Below are 15,716 nucleotides of genomic sequence, written 5' to 3' on the forward strand. Positions count from 1 at the left end.
TTGTGGATTCCGATACGAAAAAAACGTATGTTGATAATTGCAACCGGTTCAAATTTGTTTGCGAAAAATGGCCCAAGTTTGTGGAATATGTTGAAAGTACAATTTTGGGTCCGGTGAAGGAGAAGATTGTAAAGTTTTGGGTGAATCAAGTCATGCATATGGGGAATACAACAAAAAACGAGTTGAATCCGCACACAACCGGTTGAAAAAGTATACGAGTAGTAGCATGGGTGATTTAAGTACAACCGGAAATCCGTTCACAAAATGATAGAGTCACAACATACACAAATACACGCTTCCTTGCGGACGATCATTATCATGCTTGAACATAGATTCAAAGACGAGGTCTTTGTGGTCTAGCTTGATTCGAAACATATCAAGGAAAAATCCAAGTGTTGTTGTTTGAGTAAGATCACTTTCAAATTGCCATGTGTGTGTGCGATTGCATTGAACATCAAGAACAACACCCCCATCCGTTTGGATGAAATTCACACTCACCGGAAGAGGTTGAGGTTCGAGTATGAGGGTGACGTGAAGGATAGGAAGGAAGACATCTCTCGCTCTTTGGAATGAGATTTGCTTCAGGTATTTTCTATAAAAAAAAAATGTGTTATCTTGACTTTCCGCCTCTTTTACGCCCGATTTTTACGCATTTCGTATGTATCGGTGCAGTTCGGATTACATAATCCGTATAGGTTTAGCACTTTACGGATTATGTAATCCGGAAAGTATCTGGATTTATGCCCCATGCAATGTGAACTAGGACGAATGCATGGGGTGTATAGTAGTTATTCGGATTACAAAATCTGGAATGTAACAAAACTATCTAGATTATGTAATATGAAATGCACCAAGGTACGGACAAAATGCACATTTTTTTTCTTCGGAATGCATGTTTTTTCCACTAGTTCTTAATCGACGAGTTTTTAAAACACATTGTAGGCCCGGTTCAAGAATGCCGACTACAACTTGAAGTTGCATATTAAAGAACAATTTCGACGGTTTGTTTTGTTGGAGACTACCTCAATGCGTGCACCGCAAAAAAAGGTCACCACTAAAGGAGCTCCGAATAAAAATAAACACTTCATTCAGTCGACGAGATGATCTCCTTTGCCTTTGGGAGATTGTTGATTTTCAAGAACAACAAACCCAGGCTTCACGGACAAATTCATCGTGGGGCAAGTAGAAAGAGTGCACGGAAAAGCAACATGTCTCCTAATCCTCTTAAGCCAATTCCCGAGAAAACCTAAGCCAACTCCGGTAAAAGTCCACATACCACACAAAGACCAAATCCCAATTTGGATGCATGACTTTATTGAAAAAGTGGAAGATGTAGTTGGTGATGGTCATTGTGGGTTCCGTGCGATTGCGGGTCTACGTAACTTAAGTGTTGACGATCACCAAATGATCTGTTACCGGCTGCAAAAAGAGCTAATTGGTGAAGGAAATGCTCGTTATCGGCGGATGATTAATGACGATAAGTGGTATAAAGAGGTTTTGGGAGCTCTAACCTATTACGGTATTCGTTATGCACCACCGGATAAATGGATGACCATGCCGGATATAGGTTTTCTCATTGCTCATAAATACAATCACGCCGTTGTTCTACCGTCCACTCGAAAGAGCGATGCGAAGCCTTTTTTCCTCTATGGGGTGAACCGCCACTTGTTGAGCGATTGATGTGTATGGCACATGTCAACGACAAACATTTCCCGATCATAAAATTGAAGAATGGTTCTCCTATTCCTTACACTTGCCCGTTATGGAGACAACATGCTCGTGATAATGCCTTAAGTTGTCCCGATAGATATGTTAGTCGAATGGCCGACTATAATGAACTATGTCGGGCGGCGAGGTTTTGAAGTCATAGGTGATGACCACGATTTGTCGGTTTGTCCAGGTATCGTCTATACCGTGACCTTCGGATTATACAATCCGGACGTGTTCGGATTACATTTTCCAAAGGGAATTTTAGTAAAAAATAGGGTGTGCGGTAACCAATAGGGTGGGAAAAGTAATAGTCATAATATTATGGTCATTACTTTTTCAATCCAATGAGTTTGTCGCGCGTCCTATTCGGATTCTAAAATCCTAAATATTTCAACTTGTTTTTGGAGGTTTTTGAGGTTTTTATGCCGTTCGGATTCTATAATCCGAACCGCATAGGGCGCGTGAGAAACTCAAAGGGTGGGAAAAGAAGCGACCTAGTCTTATTGGATATGATAAACCAATGTGGTTGTGTGTTTCTAATGGCATATATACACCGGTATCGGCTTATTATTTTTTGTGTAAGCTCCATGGTGATGATCAAGCCGTGAATAGGTGTGGAACCATAGAACTACATAACGTGTTAGATGTTATATATGGACTCTTTGTCATGCTAGATTGCTAACCAACCAAAGAAAGAGTAAGATGGGAGTGGGAATTCCAATGTGTATAAGTTGCAATGAAGAGATTGAGTAGGAGCTTCATGTATTGAGAGGTCGTTCAAGAGCCGTGGTCTTCTCGGAAATAATGCTAGAACAACTTTCTTGGAGGGCGATTTGTTGAATTAGTTCAAATTCAATTTGTATGGTACAATGGTGTAAAAATATGATATTTAATGGAGAGATTTTTGGGCTTTGGCTTGTCATACATTCTGGATTTGGAGGATCAAAGAAGTTCTAGATGAGAATTTTCAACGACCCCATAATCCATAAAATACCATCATGAAATATGTTGGAAATTACCAACAAAAAAAGTGTGATAGATGTAGGTTGGAAGTGTCTACGGGTAGGATTGGTTAAAATCAATACGGAAGGTGCTAACAAGGATAGTTGTGTGGCAGGATGTGGTGGCCTTATTAGTGGTTAAAAGGGCGAGTGGTTATGAGGGTTCTCTAAATTTTGGGAAGTGTAATACCTCGATGGAGGAGTTGAGGGGGTTTTAGAAAGCCTCCAACTTCATAAGCATTTGGGTTTTAATGTGGTAGAATTACATGTGGATTCTTTGGTTGTTGCCAATATACTCATAAGGAGGTAGAAGACAATTCTGATTGGTTGGAGTTTGGTGCAAATGATTAGACGACTATTATAAATGGAGTGGGAAGTGAAGGTTCGGTAGTCGTTTTGTGAAGCTAATAGTTGTGTTGATGCATTAGCAAATATTGGCTGTAACAATGGGATATGGTTTGATGTTTTACGAGTCTTATCCAACTTAAGTTAGTCATCCTTTAGTTCTTGATCAAATAGGAGTTTTCTTCCCTCATTTAAATAAGATTTAATTTTCCTTTTGGGCTACCGCCCTCCATTTAATAAAAAAAAGACACGTGCAAGAGATTAGGCAATGTCTAAGACTACTACGCTTTAAAATGTTGCGTGAAAAATGTAAGTTTTTTTTTCTTTTTTACCACAATTTAAGCCGATGTAGATAAAAAAAACGTTGATGATTATATGGTTTGTTATTGTTTGGAAAGAAATCACTTGATTTTCAATGATAAATATTTTAATAACAAAATCATATTGACCATTAAAAAAAAAGTAACAAATCATGTTGTAGAGATCTAAAGCTGATTGGAAAGGAAACAAAATTTAAAGTTTCCATTTATTAGCTATTATGCATTGTATTTTTTATTTTATTCATTGAGTTGCTAATTGTATTGGCAAATACATGGGAGTTGAAATGTAATTGACGCAGGGATTGTGCCATTGTGGGTTGTTGTGCAAAGTTTGATTTTCATGTATATAATTTAATAACTGTTGGACACCATATCCTTCTTGTTTATACTTGGCATATATTTGAAGCTTTAAAACTCAAAGTTGTGTCTACTTAACGACCCCATCACTTCTATAGTCTACTTAAGATAACTAAATGCGCAGGAATGTTATTTAAGTCCAACAAAATAGATAGGGGGATTTGAAGAGTCCTAACCACGCTAACTTTTGTGCAACCAAACGGATAACTTGCTCTGTTGCAAAAAGATGAAAATTGCAATCTTTAACCCAAAACTCTTTTATTTTATATCGTTAAACTAAAATAAGTAACGCGAGTTTGTGCAAAATGACAATCTTTGTGAATACGATACTCTATCATTTTATTACTTGGTAAACGATTTGGTACACTTGTCTAATCCGACCATCAATGACCTACAAAATAGACACCCTCTCTAATGCTAAAATCGGTATCTAAGAGAGAATCGGTATACGAGCGAGAGAGAGAGAGAGAGAGAGAGAGAGAGAGAGAGAGAGAGAGTTAGAGTGTGAGTGTGTGTGCGTGCATGTGTGTGTAAAGGTGTGAATTTTGATATCATACTAGCGCATGGCAGTGATGCCACACTTATATAGTCGAGCTAGTTGTAACCATTACTGGTGAGACGAAATAAGACAATCTATAATTAAAATAATCTTTAGTACCACATATCATTTTCTCAACATAATCTAAAAGTAAAAAGCAATAGTTTCAAGGTCCGTGAAATTTCAAAATAAAATATAAATTAAATAGACTTGTTGCGTTCTTAAAGGAAGTCACCTAATATTATAGTATAAGGTCTATTGTCTAGATTTTTGCTATTTTAAGAACTCGTTATATCATATACGGGTTTGTCTACCCTCTTAGGTATATACTCATGACTTCATTCTAATTACCATTCTACATCTCGTCGTCAATGCACTTCAAAAATAAAGGACCACCAACAAATTGGGGACATTCACTATCAATTTTACATTTCATTGGGTCTGCGGTGAAAAATGGAAATAAAACATATTACCAAACCAAGATAAATATTTGTGCAGTAACTAAAAATTATGGAAGTAAAATTGAAAAGGTTAAAAATATCGCTTACGTTCATGAGCAGCCGGTGAGACAATAAATAGGGAAAGAAACAAAACCAAAGCATTAACAAACTTGAGAATTTTAGTCATATTATTTTCTCTTTTATGTAACAATAGAATATGATTTGTTATTTTTATAGTTTAGAATGCTCATACAATGTGTTATATTTGACCCTTTTCACACGTATATGTCCCTTAATGTGTGGCGTTTGAAAGGGGAAATGTATTTTTAATTAACTTTTCAACCTTTCATGATAGAAAGGGGAAGTGTTTTTTCAGTAAAGTCATTGGACCATAATATAGAAATTCATATGAATAACGAACAATTGGCGTGTCAATATAGTTATGCACCTATTGAAATTAAAGGAATTTTTAATATAAAAACATTTAACAAAGTGATACGATAAAATAAATTGCACTCTTCGAGTCGTTGTCAAACTCCAAATTTTACTCAATAAATACTTATTATTTCTTGATACCTTTCAAAGTCTCTAAATAGTTATTTATATACAAGGATATGAAACAAAATTTCCTATTATTACTCCTAGCATAACAAACGAATTTAAAACTACTTTCCCATTATTAATAGATAGTAACAAATTTACTAGTCTAATAGATAGTAACAAATTTACTAGTCTTATTGTTACTAGATAGTAACGTAATCCCTTCACTTTAACATCGTCATGATAAAATATCGGGTCCGATATCTTACAGTTCCTCCTCTTGATCAAAGCTATCACTACTCCTCTCCTCAAAATTGACCTTGTCATCAAGCTCAAAGATTACATAAATAGAGACACGGTCGGGTGGTTTTGGAGGTGGCGGGAATGGTGGGATTGGAGAACAAACCTTTTTAGATGAGATTGTGGATCTAGACGGTTCGGTGACGGGGACGACACGGAGAAAGAGAAGAGATTTATGATGGTGTTGGCTGAGTTTTGAGCAGATTCGGTCGCTTCAATGGTGGATTTGGTGACTTTGATTGCGGTAGAGACATCGGTGTTTTGTGTGGTGGTGCCCTCGGCGGTGGCGCTGAAGTAGTGTTGACATGTGGTTTCTTAAGAGGTGCTACTCTTAGACGCCGAGTTTCTTCTTCATGTGGTTCAACTTCTTTTCCTGAAGACTCTCTTTCTTCAATTTTTCTTTCAATTTTTCAAGTTTACGGAAGATTTTTGCGCATGCTATTTTGAGAGACTGTTGGGAAGCTTTGTTTGACTCGGTTAAATCTCTTAATATTTTTTTAGAAGTTTGTAACAATTCATCCGTGGCTGGGTTATTTGATGGTGAGGAAGGTAAAATTGTATCCATGGTTGAATAAGATGAATTGTATAATGGGTGATATAGGTATGCCATTTGAAGCTCTCTCAATGAAAGCACCGCTTGATACGATAAAATAAATTGCAATATTCGAGTTAGTTCGATACTCCAAATTTTACTCATTAAATACTTATTATTTCTTGATATCTTTCAGGGTCTCTAAATAGTTATTTATATACAAGGATATGAAACTTATTTCCCTATTATTACTCTTAGCATAACAAACGAATTTAAAACTACTTTCCTATTATTAATGGATAGTAACAATTTTGCTAATCTTATTATTACCGGACGGTAACGTAATCCTTTAACTTCGGCATAATTTGTTATTTGTTATCCCGGTTACTTCCTTTTGGTTAATGTTATCACTACTCCTCTCATACCTTGCCCTCAAGGTCAGAGATTCCACAAACAGAGATACGATCGGGCGGTTTTGGAGGTGCCGACAATGACGATAGTGGAGATAAAACCATTTTCGGTGAAAAATTAACGATAAAAATAAAAAGAGGTAAGGGTTAGAGTTTTCAATTTTTATTTGTTTGCAACGGACAAGTTACCTGGTTTGGTTGCATAAAAGAAAGCACGGTTAGAATTCTTTGAATCCCCCTATTTATTTTGTTGGATATTAAATAGCATTCATGTCGCGTTTAGTTATCTTAAGTAGACTATACAATTGATGAGGTCGTTCGGACGTTCTAACCTAGTCGGTTGTCAAGCTGCACATGCCGATCGCAAAGTGATCCTTACGTGTGGGGTCTATACTATCTCGATTGATCTAGGTATATCCCTTCGATGGCTATATACACACGCTGATCACACGGTGATCCTTACGTGTGGGGTCGTGCTAATTCAAGGGTAATTGAAACATAAACTTAAATTGGCGTTGTAACACCCTATTAGCCGGTAATTTTACAAGACTAATTTAATGCGGTCAACATTAGTTGACTTTTATCTTTGCAGGAATCGAAGTCTTTTCCTTCAGCTTGTAGAAGTCAACGAGGTGTGGACTTGGCGTGAAAAGGGATAAAAGCCTTAGAGTTTGACCGGACATGGGTCGGGGATCAATACCGTCGAAGCCAAGCATTTCCCTTGAGGTGGGAAGATTTCGAATTTCAAAGAGAAGCGGTTTTCTCAATGGAAACTTGGGAGACAAGCGGTTGTCTACATGGATAAAGTGCTGATCGTTGGATTATGCTTTTTCCAGTTATTTTTCTATGTATAAATAGTAGTTTTCCATATGGAAAACAGGTCACGAATCACCTATACGGGATTCTAAAACACTCGAAGTACCGGCGCAAGAGAAAAGAGTCATACAGAATGTATGTAAAGGATTTGTCAAACCACCTTTATTTCTAATGCAAAGCAATTTATCTTACCTTTAAGTTTACTGCAATTTTAACATTCAACACCTTTATCTTGCATTTACTGCGTTTTAAAACCTTTTACGTCGAAAGACGACATACGATCTCGTCCCGTTCATTAAGCAACCTATGAACTTGATGAACGTGAACTCTCTTTTTTAAAAACAATTGCACAACATGTCCTAGGATTTACGATTTAATTTCGCTTGTAATAAAGCATGCAATTAATTCAATTAAATCAAAGAGTTCAAGATGTCACATCTTTGTTTTCTCAAAACATGCATAACTTCGGTTTCATAAAAACTCGCAGCGGAAAAATCATCATACTTAAGTTAATCATCATACATCAATAGCAAATATTGGCTGTAACAATGGGATATGGTTTGATGTTTTACGAGTCTTATCCAACTTAAGTTAATCATCCTTTAGTTCTTGATCAAATAGGAGTTTTCTTCCCTCATTTAAATAAGATTTAATTTTCCTTTTGGGCTACCGCCCTCCATTTAATAAAAAAAAGACACGTGCAAGAGATTAGGCAATGTCTAAGACTACGAACCTCGTTGGATTTTTATGTATAATCATAACTACCGAACTTGCATAATCATAACTGCGAACTTTGTGGGTTGTTGTGCAAAGTTTGATTTTTATGTATATAATTTAATAACCTGTTGGACACCATATCCTTCTTGGTTATACCTAGCATATATTTGAAGTTATAAAACTCAAAGTTGAGTCTACTTAACGACCTCATCACTTTTGTATAGTCTATTTAATATAACTAAATGCGGGTGTCCGTGTATCAAGACGGCAAATTTTTTTTCATGATTATCATTAAGTGTTGCTAATCGGTTATGTCTTGAATGCAAACATAACGAGAACCGTGAGCCTATTAATTAACCAAGATCATAACCGTGAGCGATTTCACCGATTACCCCTTTTTTTTCCTTCAATTTAATTGCTGCAATTTCTCCATAAATTGGATGCTTGTGCTTGATTTGCTTGCTGCCTATAATCGTTGACTTGGTGGCTTGTTGAGTAATAGTGGTTTGCTTATGTTTCTTAGATTGTTTTATTAGATACGGTTGTTCTCTCCTTGTTGTGAGAGCTTTGATTTTTCTCTCCTTATTGTGAGAGTTTTGATTTTTCTCTCCTCGTTGTGAGAGTTTTGATTTTTCTCTCTTGTGAGAGGACACTACCATACATGTTTTACGATGAATTTTGAAGATCTTACTATTTTAAGCCGGAACATCGGGCGTGCTTTTAGTCTCAAGGGTCGCCGACATGCTAAGGAATTGGTGAGAAAGCATCATCCTCTCTTTATTTTTATCATGGAAACTCATTGTCTTTTCTCAAAAGCATCACTATTTTGGAATCGTTTGGGTTATGAGATATGTGCTCTCTCTGAAGCGGCCGATCATTCGGGAGGTATTTGGGTGCCGAAAAGTAAAGGTTGCGATTATGATATTACTGTGATAGATGTCTATTTTCAAGCGGTCACCATTTGCATTAAAAAGGCTGATAGTAGGTGGTTTTGCTCGCTATCTATGGTAGCCCTCAACTAGTTAATCGTGAAAAATTATGGAGTTATCTTATTTCTATTCGTGAAGATATTTTGAGTCCTTGGGTTATGATAGGAGATTTTAACGAAGTCCTTCATCCTTCCGAGACAAAGGGGGCATCTTTACGGCTAGACAAGCCGAGAAATTTTCTAATATGATGGAGCGGTGCAATCTTATTGACCTTGGAGCTACCGGTTTTTACTTATACTTGGACTCGTAAGGAACGAGGGATTCTAAAGGTTGCTAAAAGGTTGGACGGGGCCCTTGGTGATTGTGCGTGGCGTACTATTTTTCCGGAAGCTTATGTTGAGAACTTGACACATAATTATTCCGACCATCGCCCTATCCTCTTAAGGGGTGTCGATTTTGTTCCGGCTAAACGTGTGCGACCCTTTCGCTTTCAAGCTGCTTGGCTTACACATAAAGATTTTCCAGAGGTAGTCTATAAAGCTTGGGATAAAGGTGAACATATTGTACCCGCGAGTCTTGAGCATGTTCGGTTAGATGCGACTACATTCAACAAAGAGGTGTTTGGTGACATTCATAAAAGGAAGGGTACTCTTGTGGAGAAATTAAAGCGAGTGCAACACAAGTTAGAAACGGTTGATTCAACCCACCTCAACATGATCGAGGCATCACTCCAAAAAGAATATAATGATGTTTTGAAACGGGAAGAGATCCTTTGGTACCAAAAGTCGAGGGAGAATTGGGTGAAACTAGGAGACCGTAACACGAGCTTTTTCCACACTCGGACACTAGTGAGGAGAAAGCGCAATAAGATTCAAGGTCTCTCTCTTGAAAATGTTCAATGGAGTACCGATGATGTTATCCTCCAAGCGAAGCCATAAATTACTTTAAACGGTTATTTGAGGTAGATCACTCCACTACTCCAAATACTATATTGGTTAATGATATTCCTCGTTTAAGTGAACAATGCAGAGATTCTCTTACAACATCGGTCCTTAAGGAAGAGGTGAGGAGAGCCGTGTTTAGTATGAAGTCGTATAAAGCGCCCGGCCCCGATGGCTTCCAACCCATATTTTTTAAACATTTTTAGGGAAGAATCGGTGATGACATATGGCATCTTGTGCATATGGCTTTCAATATGGGTACTATTAACGCTTCAATTGCGAGACATTAATTGTCCTAATTCCCAAGGAGAGTAATCCCCAAAGGTTAAAGAATTTTAGACCCATCAGTCTTTGTAATGTCATTTTTAAGGTAATCACAAAAGTTTTGGTTAGTCGCTTGCGACCGTTTCTTCTTGACACGATAAGCCCTCTTCAAAGTAGCTTCATCCCCGGTCGAGGTACTACGATAATGCCATCCTAGCCCAGGAGGTTGTTCATTTCATACATCATTCTCGTGCAAAAAAGGGCTCTATTGCATTCAAAATTGATCTTGAAAAGGCATATGATATGCTTAATTGGGACTTCTTGGAACTCACTCTCCATGATTTTGGTTTCCCTTCGGCAACTATATCTCTCGGTATGAGTTGTGTCCGATCAAGCAATTTGAGTGTTCTTTGGAATGGTGCCAAAGCTGATCATTTTACTCCATCTAGAGGTCTACGCCAAGGCGACCCATTATCCCCTTACTTGTTTGTTCTTTGTATGGAGAAACTATCTCTTAGTATGAAGGTGAGAAAAACACAAGAAGGGGGTTGAATTGTGTTTTGAAAAATTCTTCGTTTCTCCTAAAAAGCTGAACACACCGATCGAAGCTAGGTGAGACAGCTTCGAAGTGATAATCGAATCTAAATGCGGCGGAATAAAACAGAGAGAGAGAAGAAGAACGACACTGAAAGCAATTATACCGGTTCCTTCCACAATCCGGAAGTAGTCCAAATTCCCCTTGCACTTCCAAGGAGATTTAACTATGAGTAATATGCTCGATTACAAATGCTCAAGCACACAAGCAAGAGACTTCCAATGCTCAAGCACACAAGCAAGAGACTTCCTTTGCTCAAGAACACAATCAAGAGACTTCTGCTCAAGCACAACCTGTTGCAAGAGACTTCCTAACTAAACAAAATTACACGAAGAAAATTGTTTAAGGTTGAACACTTGATATACAATCAGAGGTGCTCACAATACAAATCGATACGTACTCAATGGACTTAAGAATTTCTAAGATATGACTTTGAGACACGAAATTCTAAGTGAATGCAGAACAATTTCAGCGAGAGGTTTGGTACTTGTGAAAATCTTGTGAGTCTTTCGTTCAGCGTTCTTGCATTACCAAAACTCTAGGTCTTCACTCCTTTATATAGAGGTGTGAAAGAGACGTTGTGAAATTGCCGGCACACCAAAGAGTCGTTATTGAAGCTTGATCTTTCACCAATGATCTTTTGCACGATTTGGTTGTTGTCCTATGAAGAACCAATTTGAAATCCATTCCTTATCCAAAGGAACATATATGCGAGCGAGACCGTATTCGGAGCCGTTTTCTTGTCTTGAAGCGTGGACACAAAACGAGTAGTGGAGAACGTGGTTGTACAATTCGTACAAAGTACAATGTCAACGCTTTCGTCCAAAATGCAAGCACAAGCCTTCAAACACCTTTGAAATGACCGTTGCAAAATTCCACTAATCCTTTGTTTGTGTTTTCGAATCCAATAGACGGTTTTTTGCATTGATAATTCTTCAATTCTTGAATCTTTTGCAAATCCGGTTGAGATTCGGCTTTCCGGTGAAATAGCTTCGATAAGGCGGCTTCGATGATGCGGCTTCGATGATATGACTTTTGCAGCTTACGATGATGCGGCTTACGATGATATGACTTCGGACTTCTTGTCTTCGGGAGCACTATTCTTACTTCGAAGCGTCTTAACTTCGGGAGCACTATCCTTACTTCGAAGCGACTTTTATCTTCGGGAGCGCTTTTTCTCTTCGGCAACAAGTTGCCTTTAGGAGCGTCCAAGCTTCAAATTTTTGTTGTTTCCTTTGCTCTTTATTTGCTCATTCAGAACCAATGATGATGTAACTTTATAATTATGGTCCCGTACACTTGAACAAAAATTAGCTAGTCCAATTTACAATTTTTAATACCTTGTTATCATCAAAACTCTTTAAGGTTCATTGTTAAACACATTTTGTTCCAACAATCTCCCCCTTTTTGATGATGACAAACAAAAGTATTTAAAATTGATCAATTGTTGTTAATCTAATTAACAAGTTGACTTTGGGGTTACGAGGTTTGTAAGCTCGTAGTCCGAGGTTTGTAAGCTCAAACTCCCCGAGTCTCGATAGTCTTTAAGGTGAGGTTTGTAAGCTCCCCTAAGTTCTATCCAGGTTAATTAAATTCATTTTTCGCATAATAAAAAATATCGAGCTTTTAAAAAAAAATTGAATCAATGAAAGAATTAACTTATAGAAAAGAAGAATGGTTCAATTAATTTTACTTGAATTTTGATATTTCTTAGTTCGTTCATAGCTTATACCAATAAGGTCACAATGATAGAAGTTTTTCAAAAATTTCAAATGCCATTAATGGGGCTCAGAACCTTTAAATACTTGTCACATATACTCCCCCTTTTGTCATTATCAAACAAAATGAAATAAACAAATAAGCATAAAAGACAAAAAGATTTGAGAAAAACTCAAACAAAATAGAGAGTATACAAGAAATTAATTAAATAAATCAGATAAAAAATATGAGCATGAATATCCAATTATCGAAGCGGTAAGCGATCGAAGCGTAAGCATTCGAAGCGAGAGAGAAATAAAACAAAATGGTTTCGAAACAAGGACTAAGAATTTAAAACAAACAACAACAAAAATAACACAAATGTGTGCAACTAAGGGTTGGTTTGTTGTTGTTTCTTCATCTTCTCCATTTCTTCAATCTTCTTCTCGCAACAGTTCTTCAAGGCATTGTTGCCTCCGGAGAAGAGCACTGTTCCCTTTCTCTAGCTTCTTCTTCTTCGTGCCATCTGTTTCTTCGAAGCTTACACAACCTTGCTTCTCTGGTCAAGTAGGCCGTTTACGAGAAGAAAGGCTGGTTTGCCGAGAGCGAGTGTAGAACTTCTTACTGCGAGACTACGATTCGGATGCTCCATTAACTTCGACGAAGCTTCCTTGCTTCGATGCACTTAGCCCTTATGCTTTCAATTAGCTCGGTTGCCGGTTACGAAGAGATGCCCGGGAGTCTTCATATGCACTTGTGAGATCAATTGTCCTTCGTTGATCCACAAGATGATGCATCCGACTCGGGATTGTGAGAAGCTCGTAATTAATATATCCAGATTCCGGGATGTTTGAGGGTGGTTGTTCAAGGATTTCAAGATCAGAATCACCGATTTCCAAATCTTGAACGGGGTTAGGAACTGGAATGGTAAAGTGTGTTTGTGTGTTTGAAGATGAAGGCCGGTCGAAGCAATGTGTGTGGTAGAGGTTGAGGCTTGAACATTGACTAGGGAGTTGTCAACATCCATGGGAGTTGGTTACGGGAGTGTTCAATTTCGGTTGGTGGTTGTTGTGGTGAAGTTGATGTTTGAGTGTTGAGTTGGGGGTCAATGGTAGGCTGTTGGTGATTGTGGGGGTGTTGTGGGTTTATGTGGTTCAGGTGTTTGTTGATGGGGGTTTTACGAAACAACATTTTCGAAGCGAGTACATGGAGTTGCTTCAGAGAGGCCTTTTCCGAAGTAGATTTGTCTATGGGTAACTCACGTGAGTAGTGGAGAGCAAGATTGTCTAAGACGAAATGTCTTCTATTGGTTCGAGTGCGATGGTGAAGAAGGTGAAATGGGGATAGAGGTGACCGGAATCTGGATTTCTGAACTACGGGACCGGCCTTCGAAGAGATCTTCGTGGACTAGCGACTTGAGGAACTACTTCGAAGTTCCCTCTTCGGAGCATTCTCCATAAATATCATCATTTCTTCATCCTCATTGTCTTCGTAAGATTTACCGGCAATGGCTCTTACTTCAGCCAATTTCTCTTTGAAGTACCTATCACAATCTTCCATACCCAAGGCCTTGAGCTTTTCATCTCTTTGATGAGTGTATTGTGCTTTTAGATCCTTTTTGTCCGAAATAAGATCGAAGCACGTTCATCTGCCATCCTTTTCCTTATTGGAGTCATCTCAACCATAGGACTCACAAGTTGAAGGGGAGCCTTCTTCTTCTTCGGCTTGGGATCACCTCTTCTTTCTCCATTTCTTCAAGAGCTTCCTCCGACTGCTCTTGGGTGATTACCAAATCTGCCTTACCTTTTCTTCTTTTCGAGGAATAGAGGCGGCACCAACCTTCTGCATCTTTCCTTTATCCTTGATAGAAACGAGTTTAGCTATAGCGACTTCGACTCGGTACTAGTTACGGCCCTCTTTCCTTTAGTAGGAGCGGCATCGGATTCGAACTAGTTCCGGCCCTTTTCCCTTTAGGTGCATCAAAAACGGCGGCTTCGACACGGCAATCGCTGCTTTGGCCTTCTTGCCTTTCCCTTTAGCAAGAGCGGCTTCCTCCCGAGACCTCGCATCTTCCTCCAAGACGTATTCGGCCTACTAATCTAGCTAAGTGTTCGGGATTACTTTCCTTAACTATGGAGGGAAAGTCCACGATAATCTCGGATTCTTCGTGGTCAACTTCAACCATTTCTCATCTTTAGGAGTCTGTCTTGAAAAAGTGCATTGAATGCAAAGTCTTGCTACGATAGTCTTCTCTGCGGTAGAAACTTCGAAGCATTTATCGAAGCATCCCTTGTTCTTCTCAACAAATCCAACACTTTCCCTTGATAAAAGATCTCGAGAGAGCAATCTTCCATAGGGCACTTGTTTCCTTCCTTTGATTGTGCTTTCATTAATAGCCCAAACAGAGATGATCCAATACATATCTTGGAAAGTTTATCTTTTCCAGATTGGTCATGAAATAGATTGCTAGCTTCGTTGGTTGTTGGGTTGATCGAGACCCACCTCGCTCTTTGAAAGAAGCAATCGTTGCTTTGAATTTCACCAACATTCTATTGTGAATCTCCATTTCGAAGGCTTAGCATCTTTGTTACCACCCGAGAAGAGTGTTGTAGTAGTTTTGCGGCAGGACATCATCATTCTTAACAATTTCTTGAAACCTTCCTTCTGCATCCATTCTACAAGCTTTAGCAACTACCTCCTCTCGTGATGATTACGGGAATACCCATCACTTCAGACCTTATCTCAAGGCTACCGAAGGAAGTGGGATTTAACTCAATCTCCTTTTTTCCTTTCTTCGACCCAGTGGTTTATCTGCTTTGCCTTCACGAGCTTTCTATTGACAATTTCAGCCCTTAACCGGAAATCTTTGACCAAGTTCACATATGTTGGCCCATTTAGCATGTTGAAGTAGCCGGACGGTTTCGAGTTTCTACGTAGCCTTCCATGTCTACTTCGTACTTCTTGAGTGAAGTGAAGTCCACTGGTGATTCTACTTGGACGATTAAGGATTTCCATGGAATATCCATAGTCTTCTCTTTGTAGATGGACCCAGATTCGATACGCTTTGCTTGTTTGATGTAGATTACGAAACTTTTGAGCTTGATGATGCCATTTGATGATTGACGAAGATTTGAAGAAGATGAAGATTTTAGTGGTTCTAAGTTTGAGAGAATGCGCTTACTTCGCAAGAGGTTTGAGAGCAAATGTGTTTGTTGTGAGTGAGTAGTGTGTGAATTGTCAAAGTGTTAAAAGTAAAACGATTG

At 38.4% G+C, this 15,716-nt stretch overlaps 1 long non-coding RNA gene across 1 annotated transcript; it reads right to left on the reverse strand.

The window, feature by feature from the left end:
- Positions 1-4,443: 4,443 nt before the first annotated feature.
- LOC146922475 (uncharacterized) lies at positions 4,444-5,084 on the reverse strand. The gene is made up of 2 exons (XR_015012479.1): positions 4,820-5,084; positions 4,444-4,712 (listed from the first exon to the last, which is right to left on the reverse strand). It is a non-coding gene; the product is annotated as an uncharacterized LOC146922475 (long non-coding RNA).
- Between the last annotated feature and the right edge of the window lie 10,632 nt (positions 5,085-15,716).

This window comes from Medicago sativa, chromosome 5 (genome assembly GCF_051527215.1).
Source record: "Medicago sativa cultivar Bolivia chromosome 5, Bolivia_mono, whole genome shotgun sequence".
Lineage (NCBI taxonomy): Eukaryota > Viridiplantae > Streptophyta > Magnoliopsida > Fabales > Fabaceae > Medicago > Medicago sativa.